Raw genomic sequence first — 5,258 nt, 5'->3', positions numbered from 1 at the left:
GTGTCGGAATAGCACACAGTGTCGGAAGTCACCCTCTACCCTACGAGAAAGAGAGAGAGAGAGAGAGAGAGAGAGAGAGAGAGAGAGAGAGAGAGAGAGAGAGAGAGAGAGAGAGAGAGAGAGCGTCTAACACATTCTCTTTGTTGATTTCTTACAAAACGAACATATCGTAACATGGTGAAAGGTGGAATTACACAACCATAAAAAACATTTGAGTAAGGGGTTTTTTAACGGGGGGCTACACCTGAAGGCAATCTCGTTTATTACTGGACCAAATTTTACCAAATTGCACAAATATAACAAGCATAGTAAGGAGTTTTAAAATCGGCGATAAAATTTGAGAAAAAAATTGTGTTTCCATTGATACGGTTGTCATATTGGATTTTGTTGACATGTCTTACGTAATGAATACTGCACTTATTGCTAATGGAAATTGATTGCTTTTTTTTTAATGCGTGTTAACAAACATTAGTTCTAAAAAAAGTGTCTCTTGTTTGTTTTTTCCTATACGAATTAAATCCAGAAAAAAGTTTATGAATTTTTTTCCTGAGGTAACATTCAAGTTTGCAAAAAATCCGTGAAATTCCACACTCCAGACACCACCAACAAAAATATATTCTAGATCTATATAAAAAAAATTTCAACCGTCTTTTTTTTGTATTACATCTTCTCTTCATTCTGTGAAAATTTCATGAAAATGGGACGAAAAAAGATGGAGTTATTAGAAAAAGTATAGAAAAAAGTCGCGTTTTGAGAAAACGGCTGATAAAGAGAAAAGAAAAATATATATGTGAGGAAGCGTGGTGGAATCAGGCTCTCGTCATTATTTGGGCATGTAGAGTTATTGGTGTCATCTTAAAGCTTGTTCAGTTGTCTTTATTTGGATGAAAAGAAATCCATTTATCTTGAATTCAAGCGAATGAAGGAGGTAGGGGTTACCTGTTTTCAGAGGTAAAATAAGTGAGAAAATGGCCGCCAAAGATTAGTTATTTCCTTAGCTTCAGAGTCCGTGGTAACTGAAAATTTACAATTTTTTTTGTGCCTTTAACCAACGTTTTTAAGAAAAATCCACACGGAAATGAGTTCTTTAATGGGCATGAAAGGTGTTGAGCCAAAAAACAAAAATTTGATAAAAATTCACAAACCTGCGGACAAATGCAAGTTTTCTTCACTTTGATTATTTTGACGAGAGCCTGATTCCACCACGCTGCCTCACATATTGACTTTAGGAGGAAATGGTGGTGACGATCGTGCCCGGAGTGGGAAAAAATGCGGTTTTGGGGGGGGTTCTTATGCGATAAAATAGTTGTAGGAGAGGCTGGGGAAGCTAAACTACAACTCAAATTCCATAACTTTGAGCCGAATTGGGACTTTGGGGGTGTAGCCCCCCCCCCCCTCCTCCCCTAACCATTGCTAAAGATAGTGGGCGATAGCTCTACATTCTGTAAGTTAAGCTTAGTTTATTTACTCACCTATCTATATGATATATGATATTTTATAGCCAACATGCTATTACATACTCTATAATAAAAATCAAAATTAGCCTTAAACATACATGTAATTCAATACGATATAGGCCCATACAATACAATACAATACAAATCCATCATACCATACCATACAATACCATACCATACAATACAATACACATCACATCACATCACATCACATTACATCACATCACAACACTGCACAGAACAGCACAACATAGCACAGCACAGCACATACAGTAGGCCTAAAGTACAGTACAGTTCAGTATCGTACAATACACGACAGTACAGTACAGTGCAATTACTGAGTACGGTTCAGTACAGTAGGGTCTGCAGTACAGTGCTATTATTGAGTACAGTTCAACTGAGTAGGCTACAGTGGGCCTACAGTACTGTACAGTACAGTGCAATTATTGAGTTCTGTACAGTACACAATGAGATTTAAAGTGTTTTAAACTCCTTGACAGTACAGTACAGTTGAGTACCGTACAATACACGACAGTACAGTACAGTGCAATTATTGAGTACAGTTCAATTGAGACAATACAGTACAGTACTTTGCAATTATTGAGTACAGTTCAATTGAGACAATACAGTACAGTACTTTCCGATTATTGAGTACAGTTCAATTGAGTACAGTAGGTCTACAGTACAGTGCAATTGAGTACAGTAGGCCTACAGTACAGTATAGTGCAATTATTAAATACAGTGAAATTAAGTACAGTCAAAGAGTCTACATAACAAGAGGGGCCACTCCTCTCTTTGAGCCTATTAAAAAAGTGTCCTCAAAATTCGGTGGCGCCCTCTTCGCAAATGCGCACCCTTTGCAAATAGAGTTACCCTAATCGTGTTAAAAAAATCAAAGTGAAACTAACAAGTTTTTGAATAAATAAGAATCCAAATTTCGGAAGAACGCTTTTTTAAAATGATTACGCTGAAAAAAAAACCTCTTCCGGAGAAAGGGGTGACTGTTTTCCTCGTTTAATTTGACTTTAGAATGAAAGGTGAGAGGTCATTAAAAAAAAATTTATAACTAAAACTCCGCACTGAACGAACCCGAACTGCTGATGAACAGCAGTCGATCTGCGGACGCAAGGAGGTGCTATTCCTATTCTTCTTCTGGAAAAACGAAAGAGAGCTTCAAAACAGACTGCAGCGCCATCTGAAGCAAAGAGCGGACTTCCGGCGGACACTTTTTTGGCTGAGTGGACCATCTTGTTGATTTACTATCTTTGATACAGTGCAGTGCGGTATGGTTTGGTACAAAACGGTAAGGTACGGAACGGCACGGTATGGTAGGCTTACGAACACTGCAGGATTATGCATATAATGACATAAGCCACTTTCAGAAACATCGACTTGTCAACCCAGATCAGTCTGCATATATTATTATATTCAAGCATGCGCTCCTGACTTTTAGTCCTAGCCTACAGTGGATGTTTGATTAATATCATTTAATTTTTTTCGGAGTAAAGACAGTAAATTATCAGAAGACAATTGCCCTTGAAAGTTGATCACCTCTAACAGAAAGCCCCGATACCAAAACCGATACCTTTAACTTCTGTTGGGTTGTTGTGTTTGTTTGTTTTTTGTTGTTGTTGTTTTTTTTTTTTTTTGTTTTTTTTTTTTTTTTTTTGTTTTTTTTTTTGTTGTTTTTGTTTTTGTTTTGTTTTTTTTTTGGGGGGGGTATTGTTGTTGGGGGTTTTTTAAAGTGTTTTTTTCTTTTGGTGTTTTATTTTGTTTTGTATGTTGATTAATTTTTTTAAAAATTATTTTTCGCTAATTTAAATGATTTGGTTTAAAAAAAAAGTGTTTTATGGTGCTCGCAACAGCATAATCATAAAGGCATTTGAGCGTGGTAACCTACTATCGATTTTGGACCACAAAGGGATCTCGTGCGAAACTTGCACGCGGGACCTCCAAAAATGTTCTCCCTTTTCCGAGGTTAAGTGTAGATCTTAGAAAGAGTCCGGAGCCTAGACGAGGGGGCAAAGGAGGTGAGGGGGTGGGGGCAGAAAGTGGAGACGAAAGCAGACGACAGAGCGTTTTTGGAGAGCAGGAAAGGTTGTGAAAGAAGATAATTTTGGAGAAGACAATTTTCCGTCACTTTCCGAATTCGAACCCAGGACCTAATGAATGAGAGGCGAACAGCGTAACCTCTGATAGGAAAGAAGAAGCAAACCACACCAGAGCACCCGCCAACCACCTACGTGTTATCCATGCTGATAAAAAAAAGGATTGAGATAGCTTACCATTCAAAATTAATTTGTTCGTGTATTTGTGTGTGCGTATGTTGGTGTGTATGTGTTTGTGTGTGTGTTTGTGCGCGTGTGTGTGCGGGTGTGGGTTTGTGTGTGTGTGTGTGTGTGTGCGTGTGTGTGCGTACTGCGTGAGTGTGTGTATGTGTGTGTGTGAGTGAGTGAGTGTGTATGTGTGTGTGAGTGTGTGTGTGTGTGTGTGTGTGTGTGTGTGTGTGTGTGTGTGTGTGTTTCCGTCTGTCTCAGTGAGCAAGTGGCCGAACGACCGATTCATCTCGAGTTTCACACACATACACACACTCATTACACAGACAGACAGCCTACACAGATGGGCGTACAGGCAGACAGACAGACAGACAGACAGACAGACAGACAGACAAATAGAAAGACAGATAAAAATAAATATCGAGAGAGAAAGTGATAAAGAGAGAGAGAGAGAGAGAGAGAGAGAGAGAGAGAGAGAGAGAGAGAGAGAAAGAGAGAGAGAGGGAGAGAGAGTGATGTAGACAGCCTAGACAGCCACCTGTACAGACATACTACCTACGTACAGAAGGACGAACAAATACTGTCACCGGAAAATGTGGCGGCAATAAGTATAGCCTATAAGGCTTCATCAAGTGGAAAATCTGCTACAGATATCGGCGAACATGATTCTCCATTCATTCCTTTTCTCGGATGCTCCCAATAAAGCTATTATTACCGGTATCCAATATGTGTGTATCCTAATTTTATTCTTTCCCAGTCACCCATACATCGATTTCGGATAAGTTATGTTACTCTCAGTCTACCCCTGCGCTTGTTTGCCTTTGGCCTAAATTTTGCCACAGAGAGCCTACATGTTCCAGTTCCAGGGCTTAAAAAAATATATTCAGGTATCCCTGAAGCGGTTCGGTTCTTTTTTCTTCGTTTGATTCCTGATGTTTTTAGGGAGCAGCTTAACTAGGGCTCTTTTGGGTACATCACATGCACACACTTAATTGAGTTTAATAAATCTTCACACACACACACACACACACACACACACACACACACACACACACACACACCCGTTCAAAAAGATCGAGTAACTATGAAAGTTTGGGAATTGATAAAAAAAAGATCGAATCTTGAGCTCAAATCGTATTGTCCCCAATTTATTTTGAGCAAAACACTAATCTCTGGAAAATAAATCATAATATCCATAAAATATATAATAATATAGTGTTTTCGAAACATTTTCCTTCAGTTAGGCCTAGACCTACATCTAGATTATCTAGCTGGCGTCTTTGTCATTTCTACTGGCCTGCCAACTATCTGGGCCAGAGACTGTAAATTAATACCAATTTGGACTTGGGGAAAACCAGACTATTTTAAGATATCGGGAAATCCGACTAGTTTTAAGACATCGGAAGTTTGGTGTTGTTCATAGATGTACACTAGTTTAAAAGGGGATAACTCTATGGTGTTGATGCAGACAAAGACTTACTTCAAGCTCATTTTATTATGTTTTTTACAGTTTTTAACAAGAACA

This window comes from Aplysia californica, unplaced genomic scaffold (assembly GCF_000002075.1).
Source record: "Aplysia californica isolate F4 #8 unplaced genomic scaffold, AplCal3.0 scaffold00011, whole genome shotgun sequence".
Classification (NCBI taxonomy): Eukaryota; Metazoa; Mollusca; class Gastropoda; order Aplysiida; family Aplysiidae; genus Aplysia; species Aplysia californica.
This window is presented reverse-complemented; position numbering follows the sequence as displayed.